General features: G+C 44.2%; 1 protein-coding gene across 1 annotated transcript in view; it reads left to right on the forward strand.

The window, feature by feature from the left end:
• Positions 1 to 15,759, forward strand: part of TRIM71 (tripartite motif containing 71) — a 52,399-nt gene that overhangs the window by 20,087 nt on the left and 16,553 nt on the right. The window lies entirely within an intron of this gene.

A 15,759-nucleotide genomic window follows, 5' to 3' on the forward strand; every position in this document is an offset into this window, starting at 1 on the left:
GAAATTCAAAGGGCATAGAAAACCAGAGTTGTGTGTGGCTAGGTAGGTGTAAGAAGGGAAATTCTCTTTTTAGCTCAAAACCACACAACTGAGCCTTGTCGGATCAGCCCAAAGGCCAGTCTAGCATTCTGTTCCACACAGTGGCCAACTATATACAAATGGAAAGCCCACATGCAGGATACAAGGGCAGTAGCAGCCCCTCTCCCTCTCTGTTCCCAGCAGCCGTTAATTTTAAGGCATGCTGCATCCCAGCTTGGAGGTTGTGCATATTATAGACATCTTGACTACTGTACTGAAAGCCTCAGGGTAAGCATGTGCTTAGGCATGATTGTTTTGCTTGGGTATGTGACATTTGGGACACTTACTTAATACGTAATTGCAGGCAAGATCTTAATGGGAGCAAGACCGCTTGCCACCATAGGGGGATGTGAAATGTCCAAAAACGGATTGTCTTGGGGGTAATAATCTTATCGAGTGGGACTTTGCTGATGCAGAGAATCCCATTTGTTCCATGCCAGAGCAGGGCTATTTCACTTGAAAATGTTGTGTGGGTGATACTGGTTATCGTTTGAATTTGGTTTTTACTGGACTTCTGACCCATAAGGCTGGATGGAAGAATTGTGACTTTATATATGTTGTAATTCAGTGGCTGTAGAAATAAACTATAGAGGAGGAAACCTGCTCCTGAATTCTAAGTGTGTGTGTTAGGAAGAAGATTGCTGAGGAAGAGCAATCTACATATATTTTTTTTTGGGGGGGTGAGAGAGAGAGAGAGATTTCCTATAGAGTGGTACCTCGGGTTAAGAGGTTTGCTTCAGGATGAGAAGAGAAATTGTGCTCCGGTGGCGTGTCAGCAGCAGGAGGCCCCATTAGCTAAAGTGGTGCTTCAGGTTAAGAACAGTTCCTGGTTAAGAACGGATCTCCAGAGCAAATTAAGTATTTAATCCAAGGTACCACTGTAACATGGATAAAGAAGAGTTGTGGCAACATTACATATTTTATTAAGTGTAAATAGAGGGGAAATGAATGGGGGGAAATCATAATATATAGTTATTGTGGATTGTCACAATGTTTGTGTACTCTGGTTGCAGTTTACCGTACTTTTCCATGTATAAGGCTATGTTTTTTCCTTTAAAAATCATGCTAAAAAGTGGGGGTCGTTCTTATACATGGGTAGTGCATAGGGTGGACGTTTGATTGGTTGCTGCCGAGGTTGTCAGCGGTTATTGAGCGTGTTATTGGTTGCTGCGTCAATGGGTGGTGTTGATTGGCTGACATTCCGGCAGCTGGGCGGGCGATTGGCAGCTTCTGCCAGCGATGGGGCAGATGGGAGGCGGATTTAGCGATGTGTGTGGGTGAGCGATATTTGACAATCCCCCCTTTAAAAAAAGCTCAACTGTGCCATCTCCCCCCATTTTCTTAAATTTGAATTTAATACATGGGGATGGAATACATTATAGACGGAAAAGTACGGTATGTCGATGGAGGCAGGGCCAGTTCTTTCCTTTCCTCTTTAAAAAAGAAAAGAAAAGATGAAGGCTCTGGGGCTTTATTCTGTGAGGTAGTTGTACTCTTATTCTGTAATGCCTGCTACTGAATCAATTCTGTTGTGTGTGAGGGAGGAAGGAAGGGGGAGGCTACAGTTGCACAATACAGTGGTACCTCGGGTTACAGACACTTCGGGTTACAGACTCCACTAACCCAGAAATAGTACCTCGGGTTAAGAACTTTACCTCAGGATGAGAACAGAAATCATGTGGTGGCGGCGGGAGGCCCCATTAGCTAAAGTGGTACATCAGGTTAAGTACGGACCTCCGGAACGACTTAAGTACGTAACCAGAGGTACCACTGTACTGGGGGGAACGCACTCTGCACAAGAACGCATGCCAGAAACATGCATGCCAGAGGCTACTTGTTTCATAGTGCATCTGAACAGCTTTTCCCATCTGACATGGTGAATGGGTGTGGAGCAGAAACACAGAGCGTTTGGGCAGAGTTTACCTATGTGTACCTTAGCTGTACATACAGGGATTGGTAGTTGAGGTGTGCCTCAGGAGAGGACCCTTTCGAGGCTTTTTGTTTTTGTTCCACACTGGTAAAGAAAAGATACGGAAGAATACTTTGCGGCGGTACCTTGTGTGAGAGGTTTATTTTTCTTTATGTTTTGAGGTTTTATTACAGTCAAGTGGCATATATATCTTGTGACACACCGTATTTTTCGCCCTATAAGGCGCACCGGCCCATAGGACGCACCAAGTTTTCGGGGGGGGGGGGAATCAAGGGGGGAAAATATGATTCCCCCCCCCCCCGCAGCTCTGGGAGCAGCGTACAGGCTGCACGCAGCCTGTGCGCTACTCCAAGACCTTCTCCCTGCTTTTGCGGGAGGTGGAGGAATTCCCCCACCTCCCGCAAAAGCCCACAGGAGGGAGAAGGGACTGACTCAGCCAGTCAGTCCCTTCTCCCTCCTTCAGGAAAAGCCCCCAAAAGCCGCACAGCCTTTAAAGAGCGCGCAGCTCAAAGTGGGGTCGGGGAGCAGCGCGAAGGCGTCACTCGCCTTCCCGCTGCCCCCATCTTCTGGGGCTGGCGATGGGGGAAGCGCTGCGCTCCCCCACCGCCAGCCTCAAAGAGCAGACTCTCCTGGCTTCAGCGAAAACAACGCAAAGCCTCCGGAGCAGGCTTCGGAGGCTTCGCGTTGCTATCGCTGAAGCCAAGGAGCCTGCATTTGCCCCATAGGACGCACACACATTCCCCCTTCATTTTTGGAGGTGGAAAAGTGTGTCCTATAGGGCGAAAAATACGGTACATTTTTAAAAAAATGTATCTAGTTAACAACCCCTTCTGCTGCATGGTGAAACACTTCTAAAACTCCCCTCCAAGAATAGTTTGTATCTTATGAGAAGACCTTAGTGGAGGCATAGAACTCTTCTGCAATTCTCCACACTGTGATGAGACCAGGAGAAAAGAAAACAAAGCACTTAATACTGTAACTTTATTAAAAGAAGACTGTATTTAATTCACAGTTCCTTTACTTGCATTAGTTTGCATCAGCACTAGTTAGTTGCAGCAGTTGGTTACATTATTGCCATGATATTTTAAAATGTGAAGACCTTAGTGGTTGGATGTTAGTTGGCATGCGGTCGTATCCCGTTAAAAGATACTACCTCACCACTAAGGTGATTCTGGTTTTGGTTTGTTTGTCTGAAGGGAAAATTACTAGAAATTTTGAGATTAATGTGTGGAAGGTGTTTGAAATTAGCCAGGCGCATTTTGCACCCGACTATTGTTCTCTTGCGACCAGGTAAAGATGCCTGGGCAGCAGGATGGTGCCAGAAAACTCCATCATCTGGAGGCGCATGCCTGGGACTCCCTGGATCTGTTTTCAGCCAGTGTTAGAAACTGGGATAGAAAAGCTAGGAGGCAAATGGCTTCTGGGACCTGAGTTGTGGGCGCCAAAACAGAATGTCTACTCTCCACCGGGGGGGGGGGGGTGTCGGCAACACTTTTTATTATTATTTTGATAAGCATGAACTAATAGGCAATTCACATAAGTGACATATTGTTAATATCACATATTTAGCAGAACGTGTTTATACGTGTTTACAGTGGTACCTCGGGTTACAGACGCTTCAAGTTACAGACCCTGCTAACCCAAAAATAGTACCCCGGGTTAAGAACTTCAGGATGAGAACAGAAATCGCACGGCAGTAGTGCGGCGGCAGAAGCGGGAGGCCCCATTAGCTAAAGTGGTACCTCAGGTTAAGTACAGTTTCAGGTTAAGAACGGACCTCCAGAACGAATTAAGTTCTTAACCCGAGGTACCGCTGTAGTTTGGTGTTTGCAATGAAAATATTGGTACCGTGCTTCAGTTTTCAAAACATTCTACTCTTTATTGTATAAGCCTTTAACATATTGTTTATCCTTAACATATACTTTGAGGCTTCAAAGGACATAGATTTCAGTAATCCTTGAGTGTCAGCCAGGGGCAGAAAATGGTGCCCAGACCTTTTTGACATGCTCACAGTGAATGTTATAGCTAATAGTTGTAGCTTGTCTTCACTTACCCCATCCCACTGCCCTGCTCACAGTTGTGAAGCATATTCTTACCATTATAAATGGTCCATGTCACCATTAACAAAGAGGTAGGAATAGGGCAATATATATGCGGACTGTCTTCCACATACCTAGTGACTTCTCTTCTTTAAGTTCTCAAAAGTTCTTAACCTAGCTCAAGGTTGTCATCTGAACTAGCCAGATGTTTAACTGATAATTCATCACGGTCAGTGCATCACTTGAAAAATAAGACATTAGAGCTGTCTTGCTCCAAAATGGCAACTAGACTTTCTGTTTTGGTGACAGTAATCTTTGTTTAAGGAGCCATTTGGTGCCTATCTTTTATACAGTACCTGAATTTCTAGCACCGGTGTGTGAAAAGCGGTGATAAGAGAATAAGTGGAGTGAAGAAAGTTAGTGTATCTTGTGGTGAGAACACACTTACTGAGAATTAATTTCCCTTCTACTTCATTATAATTTAATATCATAATATTTCGGTGCTGTCTGTGACTATATGGGAGCCATTTCTAAAACGGAAAATCTTTCACATTACTAGATCCTCTAGGTTTTGCAAATCAAGCAAAGCGTATTTGTTTGGAACCAAGGAGGAAGGAGGGCTGTGGACTCTTCCTTCTAAAGCTGTGGGAAAAGCCCAAGGAACTGGAAAGAGAGTACACATGACTCTCAAGTCTGTTAGCCTCAGTTTTTACACCAGACAGTTCTAAACAAAAGTGGGAGAATATTTGGAGTTGGTTTTCACAGAGTGAGTCTTTGAATGATTTAGGATCACAAAGGTGCTGCCACCCAGTGAGGTGGGTTGGGGAGGGAAAGTGTATCTTAAAATATAGGTGGAGACAGGGCTCTAAGCCATGTTAAGCTTTTTTCCATAAGGAAAGAAAAATAACTTGAGTCAAAGTCCATTGTACTCCCAAAGCTATGGACAATAGAACTAAAAAGCATGCCATACTTAAAATGGTTTTGCATGTTGGAGGGAAATACTCATCAGGGTTACCGAAACAGTGAAATGTTCTTCCCTGCTGAATTCTGTTAATAAAATAATTGAATCCTCATTTTGCATATTTCTAATTGTACACACAACCTGAGTGTTGTGATAATATTTTGCTAGACGGAAAACAAATTGTGTGCCCAGGCAAAAGAATGCACAAATAAAAGCAAATCTGCCTTTTGCTAGTTTTGAATTATTTGTTCTAAAGAGTATATAATGGTGTGTCCACTGTAAAATGGTCTCGAATTGCAAATTAGGAAGAATAAAGTTTTTATAAAGCCGTATATCTAAGTCGCCTGCAAGTTCTTCTGACCCCTTGTAACAGAAGGTGCTTAACCTAGTTTTTTGTCTGCTAGTGTAGCACAGAATTCAAACAGTGGTTACCTGATCTCCCACATTGTGCATGTATAAGATGTTTGGTCCTTTAACACACACTCGCTTTAACGTTAATCTCTTTAATTATTCTGCTGCTATAGCAGTGTATGTTGTGCTGGACAGCCATGTAGCAGTTATTTTGAGAAGAAATACGTGTATCGCTTCTCCCTTGCTAAATAATTATTAGATGGCTTATCTTCTGCTGAACGAAGTCAAGTTATATATATCCAGAGCAAGATCCTTGCTAGAAAATACTGAAAGTACACTTCTATGAATGCATGCTTATGCTAATAATGTGTGGCTTCCACTCTAGAGAGGACAATTTTCAAGCACAGGTAGTTGTGTTTTGTTAATAATTGACTTGTCTTAACTGCAAGACAGAATTAAACTTAAGACTGATGACTCTGCTGGAGCCAATGGAAGCATCAAAAGTACACTTGTCTGTCTCTTATAGAGTGCGCAGCATAGACGATGAGCACTCGCATGCATGCAGGAAAACACACATGCCAAAAAATCTGCGTGTTTTATAGCGCATCTGAACAGCTTTTCCCAATGTGAGCTGACATGCAAAAGGTGTGAATTGGAAGCAGAGCTTTTGAGCGAGTTCTTCCCATACTATGTGCCTTAGCTCTGTTCCTAGGAATTGGTCGTCCAGATGTCTAAGGAGAGAACTCTGCCCAAGGCCTTTTGTTTATGGTTCTTCTTGAGAAGGACAAGATATTGGAAGACTCTTTTGCCTGAGCCTTAGGTGGTGTGAGGAATGAGTCATTGGGCAGACCCCATGTTGCCAGATTTTCAGTCCTTGGCCAGTTTCAAAATACGAGCCTTAAGAATCAATTAATTGCCTGCCAACAAGGACTGTATTTCCGCCATGACCATTACCTGAGTGACTATCTGAGAAACATGGCAGTCCTGGGAGAAAGGGAGCTTAACCCTGAAACCGTTCATTAGGACAGAGGCAGTTTTCTGTCTGAATATAATTTAACATTAACTGTTGAAGTGAGGCTTACCAGTGATGTATGGTCAAATGTAAACCAGCTTGATTATATTGGTCTGATCTCTCCGCCTTCCTTCCACCATGGTTTCTGGTGAAGCAGCTGCTGTGGACCAGCAAAACGCAAAGGCTCGTTTAAGGCCTTTGTTTACAGTACTACATGCAGGCCTGGCTCTTTGGATATTTGAACCTGTGGTGTGCATAGCAAGGTTTGGGTACTAATTCCTCAGGTTTGGATAAGTGAATTTTTGTACAACGAGCTTTTGATACTGGGACATGAATGTACATTATATACATGAAGATCTGCCCTGGCCAGGCTTTTTATTTTTTAAAGGTATGCCTACATAGAATTGTAGAGTTAGAAGGGAACACAAGGGCCATCTAGTCCAACCCCCTGCAATTCAGGGATCTTTTGCCCAACATTAGGCTCGAACCCACAACCCTGAGATTAAGAGTCTCATGCTCTACCAACTAAGCTATCTCAGCTCACATTCTTCTTGCCCCTTGGCATATATAACGTGAGCCCCACATTGAGGTATTCTGTCAGGTAGGGAAAGGCTGGGAATTCTCTTTATAATTAGCACCTTAGTCACTTAATTTTCCAGTTTCTAAAAGGCTGCGCTCCCCTCCCCCCACATATGAGCAATCCATTCTCATTGGTTATACCTCAAACCCATCATTCGAAGCAGCGTTCGAAATTAGCCAGAAAGTGAGCACTCTGAGAAGTCTTGTCGCCATGTATGACGACTGAGACTCGAGAATAAAATTGCTTGAGAATAAAATTGCCTCCGCGCCCAACTCAAGGGTAGGAAAGATCACTGCTGCATAGCAGAAAAATAATAAACAAGGAATACAGTTCCCTAAAAAAGCTAATACTCTTGTATGTCAAAAAAAATAGCTCATGAAACCATTTTATGCTCACAAAAACTGACCACAATTCTGGTGTTTTAATGTTTTAATTTTTTTGCCAATATGTCTTCTTCCATTTCAGTAATAGAAGCTCCCTGGGAGGGATCATGTGTTGGTGGAGAAATATAATTGATTGATTGATTGATTGATTGATTGATTAAATTTGTATACCACCCTTTACCCGTAAATCTCAGGCAGGTTTATGATTACTGTACCTGGATATCAGTATTGTAGGCAAGGTAAGAGTATTGAGTTTTATAAGACTAAATTCTTTCCCCCCTAAATGAGGTTTCTAATGTGATGTCTGTAGCTCCACATGCACCCAAAAAAGTATTTAGCGGCATCAACAGGGTCCCTTCCCGCTGCTGAAATTAGATTTGAAAGAAGCGGTTTATTGTAGACCGTAGAATAGGTTCTACTCTGTGCTGTTTGTTGGCAACCAAAGTTTCTCAGGTTTGCAAATATTGGTAAGGTAAAGGTAAAGGACGTCTGGACGGTTAATTCCAGTTGAATTCAACTTTTGGGTGCAGCGCTCATCTCACTTTACAGACCGAGGGAGCTGGCATTTGTCCACAGACAGCTTTCCAGGTGATGTGGCCAACATAACTAAACCGCTTCTGGTGCAGTGGAACACCGTGACGGAAGCCAGAGCTCATGGAAACACCATTTACCTTCCCACCACAGAGCTACCTGTTTATCTACTTGCACTGGCGTGCTTTCGAACTGCTAGGCTGGCAGCAGCTGGGACAGAGCAATGGGAGCTCACTTCGTTGCGAGGATTCGAACCACACCCACCTTCTGATCTGCAAGCCCAAGAGGCTCGGTGGTTTAGACCACAGCACCCTCCACGCCCCCCTCAAATGTTGGAGCAGAGCAAGGACACTGACTTGCGTGATGACGAGCAAATAATCAGAGCATGTGTGCTAAGCTTCTCCACTCTCCATCCATCACGCCTTGCCAGCGGGTTAGACTAGATGACCCTGGGTGTCCCTTCCGTCTTTACAGTTACAAGATTCTCCCCCCCCCCCAATGCTCCATTTTAGCGTCAAGCCCACAGGTGGCATTAATGGTCACCGGTCAAACACATTCTCTCCCGGATCCATACCTGAATAACTAGGCAAAGGGTGATGAGCATAAGCTGCAAGCCAAGTCTCCGTCCACTCTCCAGAGAACCTAAGCCCCTTTTGCATCACTGCTTTCACTGGAAGCTGCGGCAGGGAGAACCCCGCATTCCTTTGCTTTTGTTAACTCTGCCTGGCACTTGGAACTTTTTGGGAGAGAGGAGGCCAGTGGGTGGGGCCTACTGGAGAACGGACCAACAGAGAGGGGTTGGGGGGAGGGGAGCTGGTTGTAGGAATTGTCCGGTCAGGTCAGAGTTTAACTTTAGCAGCCATTCATCAGATGTTGGTTGGTTTTCTATGGAATCCCAGGAGACATTTAACCGAATCCCTGCCCATCCTCCACGGTGCTCTTTGAAAACAAATGGACCAAAAAGGGGGGGAGGGGAGGGGGGAAGCATGACACCCAGGAATTCTTGGTGTTGTAAAATGTTTTATTTTTTATTTTTTTACAGTGCACTGTAAAGCCCTTTCCTAGAGCAATCAGGTTTATGACCTTGCTCTGGTACGCTTTGGCCCACTGTGCCTATAAAAGATGAATAGCCCTGTGATGTTCTTCGCCAGCTTCTGAAACTTGTGGAAGGTTCCTGTTGTGTGTCTGGGGTTGGGATTTTGTGTGTGTGTGCATGTATATGCATTGACATTTTTCAAAATGTGTGTGATCAGGAAATGTTTCCCTTTTAAAAGGAAATTATCAATTCACTTGCATTCAGTGCCTCTCTTGAATGCTAACTGCTCTTAAGCACCCCTAACCATTCTCTCTTCACCTCCCAATTTTCCTGTGTCTTGCAGTTCCCTGTAAAAGTGCCATGTTGCTTTTTCAGACGTTCCCAAAAGAACTTCATTATGGCTGGTTTGGAATACCGATAAAGCTTAATAACTGAGCTTGATTTAGCTTAATAACCATCAACAAGCATAGCCGTGTCCCCCTCTGGAATATTCCTTATATAATCTTGGAATATTTTAAAACTATACTGCAGTTCCAGAAACGAAACGAAAAAGGCTTTCAAACTTGTGCTGCTCTGTGTTTTATGCTCTAGCTTTCTCTCATTCTCAACATATTTAAATAGAATTCCACCTTCGTTTGTTGAAAAAATTTACATCCCACCTGTGCTTCAGAAGTCAAGGTTGCTAACAGTTCAGAACCATTGCAACACAATATACAGCAATCCACAGTTGAGAACCATATCATAAATAAAAACGTTGGTGTAAAAACCAAGACCACAATGACAGTTGCAAAGGAGCCAGCAGAGGTAAAATAACAGCATACCAAAATGAGGAAATATTCAGCCTGATGCCTTTTGGAACAGTGATGACTCTTTAACAATAGCTGTCAAAAGCAGTAGGGAAAAAGCCTGATGTAGCTCACTTGGTAAGGTGTTCGGGGTCACTGCAGAAAAGGCCCTACACCTGGTGTTTGCTAAGTGTGCCTCACTATTTTGAGCAAGTCCTTGAATGGTTATTGAAATACAGAGTGAGGCATATTCGGAAGACAGGGATCCTTAGGTTCCAAGCCGTTTAGAGTTTTAAAGGTTAGCACCAACACTATTAATTGAGCCCAGAAACTGAACTGGCATGAATAAGACACAGGGTCTCTCTCGCTTATTGCATTGTTGTAAGTTCCTAATGCTCTTCAAGGGCAGCCCCACATAGAGTGCATTTAAATCGGGGGGTGCCCAACCTTTTTTCAAATAGGGCCAAATTTGATGAAGTGAACATGCGTGAAGGCTGACCAAAGTTGTTGAACTTTTTTTTACAATTTTACCCCAAAGTTGTTGAACTTTTTTTAGGATTGAAGTTCTTGAGCTTTTTAAAGGATTTAACCCCAAACTTGTTCAGCTTTTTTTAGGATTGAAGTTGGTGAGCTTTTTTTACAATTTTATCCCAGGATATATACTGCCATGGGGGCCGGATTAGGCCCCCGAAACAGACTTTGGACATGCCTGATTTAAGTAATCTAGAGTTCACCAGGGCCTACATGACTGGCAAAGTCCAAGGCCAGCCGAAGCTGGAGGAAGCCAAAAGCTAGGTACATGAAAGCGTTGGATTCATGGAGCCCTCAGAATCTGTTCAGCTGCCTCTTTTACAAATGCTTCTAAACCTTGGAGAGTTTTGTTCTCCACTTTTCCCAACAGTATAATATATATCAAACATCATAATTCTCAACAGAGAAACATAAGAGACACAACAAACTGGTGCCTTCTGGTTCCGGACTGTATCTGGAGGGTGCCCGGCTGGGGGAGCACAACTGAGTCCTTGTTACCTTAAATTCCTGTTTTGGGAGGAGAATAAACTAAATTGCTAGAAGATGGGGAGCTGAGCCTTTCAACACCACCCCAGGTTTTCTCCCTAGCCTGCTCTCCCCAACCCCCAACCCCCTCTTAGGGTTTCATTTGATACTGTGCTAGATAGAAAATAGCCTGGGGTGGGGCAGTAATTGGGATGAAATTTCAGGCGGGGGGGGGGAGATTGGGGGTTGGTTCAGTTCCACCCATTCATGCTATTCTTTTAAAATGCTACACCGTATGCATGCTTTGTAAGTATTCGGCACTGGTGAAGCAATCCTGACACACGGGTCTGCCACTGCCATGCTAGGATTTGGCTCATAACATGATCCCCGAATTGTGCAGTTGTGTGGTAGCATTTTGTCCCTGCATATGGAATGGATGAGATTGTTGCTTCGGGGGAAGGGGCGGCAAGTTGGACAACCATTGCTTAAACTTCGTGCTAGATTGCAGTTGTGAAAACCCTTCCTTCCTTCCTTCCTTCCTTCCTTCCTTCCTTCCTTCCTTCCTTCCTTCCTTCCTTCCTTCCTTCCTCTTTCTCTTTCCTTCATCTCCCATGTTAATTTGGCCATTTGCCACTGGGTGAAGGTGGATGAGTGGTGGATGGTCCTCACAGCTTACTCTGCAGGTCTAGCAGCTAGTCGTGGAGCCCACACTGACATAGACTGAGCCCTAAGTCCTGCACTTTGCCATGCAAAGTAACTTGACGCCACCCATAACACTGGTCTAGATGTAACTCAGGCAGATGGGCAGATAGGGGTGGGGACAGGGGCAGCACAAATAATAAAATTATAATATTTTAATTTTTATTATTAATCCTAAACTAAGGCTCAAGCCCAGGGACGCGGGTGGCGCTGTGTGTTAAACCACAGAGCCTAGGAGTTGCCGATCAGAAGGTCAGCACTTCGAATCCCCACGACAGGGTGAGCTCCCGTTGCTCGGTTCCTGCTCCTGCCAACCTAGCAGTTCGAAAGCACGTCAAAGTGCAAGTAGATGAATAGGTACTGCTCTGGCGGGAAGGTAAACAATGTTTCCGTGCGCTGCTCTGGTTCACCAGAAGCAGCTTAGTCATGCTGGCCACATGACCTGGAAGCTGTACGCCGGCTGCCTTGGCCAATAAAGCAAGATGAGCGCCACAACCCCAGAGTTGGCCATGACTGGACCTAATGGTCAAGGGTCCCTTTACCTTTTAAGGCTCAAGCCCAAGCCTCTCTTTGCCCACCACCCCAACCTGTGCTTGAGGTCCGCTGCATGACATGGCTTTGTCATTTCTGCCAACCTTTCTAACCCTCCCACTTCAGCTCGGAAAACTCCGGGAGAAGTGTGGAGGGTTGCAGGCCAGCTTGAAACCTACGCTTATCACTTTTTAATAATCTGAAATTCCTCAGATTATAATTCTGCACCAAGTTCAACTTCATTATGTTGCCTTAAATTTTGGGGTGGTTGTTGTTTATACGAACTATATTACTTCCTCTTGAGATACCCTCATGAATTTGTATCCATCTTACCAGGGTCCCCTTCCTGACAAAACACACACACACACACAATTTCTTCCCAAAAGAGTGTCTGTGGACTTTGAATGGAGAGGCACTTGTGTTTATAATGCTTGAGGGCATATTAAGCCTTGGCATTTCCACACATAAACATAATTAATATAGGCCCCAGTCACTTTGAGTAATGGTCAATTAAACCTGTTTCAGCCCCTCCTCCTATTGGTATCTATGAAAGATGAAAACCCAGCTGTTAAGAGCCCAGTGAAATGCAGTCGCTAAAGGTACCCTTTCGATTTTATGGTATATTTTGTTAAATCTTTGCCTGCAGATTGAAGATCTGCGAAAGTTTTCATATTGTTATCATGTTAAATATAGCTGGCATCTGAAATCATTGCATTCTCTGAGCTTCATGAGTCTGTGCTCATCATTGTAGAGCATGGATAGGCAAACTAAGGCCCAGGAGCCGGATCCGACCCAATCTCCTTCTAAATCCGGCCCGCAGATGGTCCGGAAATCAGTGTGTTTTTACATGAGTAGAATGTGTCCTTTTATTTAAAATGCATCTCTGGGTTATTTGTGGGGCATAGGAATTCATTCATTTCCCCCCCTTCAAAATATAGTCCGGCCCCCCACAAGATCTTAGGGACAGTGGATCGGCCCCCTGCTGAAAAAGTTTGCTGATCCCTGTTGTAGATGGATTGGCCCCCCAGCCTTAGGCAAGAAAGATTTGGGCTGATCTTGCTCCTGTTGCATTTGAGGGGGGGGCTGATCTCCTACCCACTACCTTATTGGTGTAGGTGGTGGTAGAGGAGGGTAAAACAATGTATGTTGAATTCTGAGGAAGCCCATGAGGGAATGAGAAATGGATCAGTTAATTTGTTTTCTCCCCTCACTAAAAAGATTTTCATTTACCGGCTAATGGAAGATCAAGACTGAAGTGTGTACACACAGCTTGAGTGATTACATTCATCTGAGTGTGCTCTTTCCATTCATCTTTCTTTGCTGTAGAATTTGGAAACTTTATAGACAAATGAACGTATATTTGTTTGGGGCACTTGTTGGCAAACGTTGCCATGCACTTTTGCGCCAGAAGCAGAACGTTGCATGGTATTCCGCCCGCTCTTAGGGACCTTTTGAAGAAGGCGGTCGGTGCAATTTTGTTTTTGTTTCTTTGGAAAGGCACAAATGCAACCTTTGCAAAGAAACTCCATTCGAACCACCTGCCAACAAGCAGTTGAGTGGTATATTGTAGCCTTTGTTCAGAGTGAGAGAGCAGCCCTCAAAGCAGTTACGGCTCCAAAACTTGTGTTTGAGCCAATTTGGTAAACGCCAAAATCTGTAAATTGCCAATTTGGGGCAATTCTTCTCCCCCACCCCAGCACTCCTGCAGTATCCTGACACATTACCACCTTCTGTGATGAGAGGAAAGAAAGAAACTGTGAATTATTGCTTGAGACACTTCCAGTAGCTGGGCTCAGGACTGCCACAGTCTCCATAGGCTAACTTGAAAAACCAGTTTTGTACTGAAGACTTTTAAAAAACATCTTTCTTTATATACAAAGCCTTTTTTTTTAAGGAACCTGTTTGGCATGGAACAAAACGTTGGAGAACTATTGTTACTGGGCTAGCATTTCTTGATATGCTAGTGGACTGGAGGCTTTCTTAAAATAAAATCTGTTAATTGTTTTGATTGCTTTCCCCTCTCTTCTGTAGTTTGTGTGCCTGAATGACTCCTACACTGTGCCTTGTATTCTTGCAGAAAGCAGCATCTGGATCTGCATGACAGGACTGCTCTCTGACCTTTGACCTAGCTTTGTTTCTGGCATTAACTGTTTCAGAGGGTTAATAGTAGGTTTAGCTTGAAGCTGAACCCTTGCTCATATTGACGCCATTTTCTCTTCAGATGGCCCCTTTGAGTAGAAAGGGGTGGGGGTGGGGATGGAGGATACTTTTAACAAGTAGGCGAATTGTGATATTCATGTGACTCACTAGTTGGCCTGCCTCGAGTTTTTCGCTTTCTTACTGCTTTAAAACTAGTAGAAGAGGGTTTTTCTGTACTCCCTGCAACACCATGATAAATCCTGTTGTTGAGAGATGTTTTGCCAAAAGAATAGTACTGAACTTTACACAACAAGAGATTTCTTAGACAGAAATATTCACAGTTTTTCTTATTTTAAAGGATTGTGGTCCAGGCATTTAGGGAAAGCATGGGGATTAGACTGCAAAGTGGGTGTAAATAAAGATGAATGAATCCCTCAATAAAATTATCCCTCTTGGCCCTGTAGTGTTGAAGAAACCATCTTGACCACCTGGATTTGTTTGAACTTAAATGTTGAGAGTGACACACAGGAATGTCTGATCCTGTTATCACTTGCCCATCCCCTTTGCTGATTGACTGTTACCCATTGTTTGAACTTAATTTGTGCTGTTTGAACTTCATGTGTTTCCAAGAGGTAAATTTGAAGCTGATATATAGGTTCAGGGATTATGCATTCAACCTGACTTGAGTTCTTAGAGGGTGTTTTCCAGGCAGAATCAATAGGAACAGGGATGGTGCTAGGAATGGCTTTTGCCATTTTCTCTTGAATGGATTGTTAAAAGTTTGCTAGCATGCCACAGGGTCTCTTGTTACTTCCCTCTGCTGGATGGAATGTGAAAATAGCTTTCTGATTTACTGATGGACAATTCAACTAACCCTCTTCATGCTTTGTTTTGAGAAAGTTCACTGTAGGCCCCTTTAATGACAGAATTGCAAGTTTTTAAAGAAGTTGAAGAAAATGTTTTAAAAATTGGGGGGGGGATCTACACACACACAAAGGGACGTGGGTGGGTTAAACCACAGAGCCTAGGACTTGCCAATCAGAACATTGGCGGTTCGAATCCCCGTGATGGAGTGAGCTCCCATTGCTCGGTTCCTGCAGTTCGAAAGCATGTCAAAGTGCAAGTAGATAAATAGGTACCACTCCAGCGGGAAGGTAAACGGTGTTTCCGTGCACTGCTCTGGTTCGCCAGAAGCGGCTTAGTCATGCTGGCCATATGACGCGGAAGCTGTCTGCGGACAAATGCTGGCTCCCTCGGCCAATAAAGCGAGATGAGTGCTACAACCCCAGAGTCGGCCACGACTGGACCAAATGGTCAGGGGTCCCTTTACCTTTACACACACACACACACACACACACACACACACACACACACACACACCATCTCAGCAGTGCAAGAAATTCTCCAGGTGTGTTTTGTGACTCTTGCGGGTCCAATTGAGATCACACGGAGATCTCAGGATTCCAGGTAGGCTATAGACATCTCCATCTGACTGGCCCTTCCAGCTTTCTGAAGAGTCTGTTTATTAAATCTATATCCTTTCTCCCAAGGAGTACATGGTTCACCCCCTCCCCAATTAATCCCTACAACGACCCTGTGAGGTAGGTTAAGAGGATGTGGCTGGCTCATGGTCACCCAGTGTGCTTCACAACTGAGTGGGGATTTGAACCCTGATCTGCCAGGTCCTAGTCTGACACTCTAACCCAGG

Source organism: Podarcis melisellensis (assembly GCF_964234715.1).
Source record: "Podarcis melisellensis genome assembly, chromosome: 12".
NCBI lineage: Eukaryota > Metazoa > Chordata > Lepidosauria > Squamata > Lacertidae > Podarcis > Podarcis melisellensis.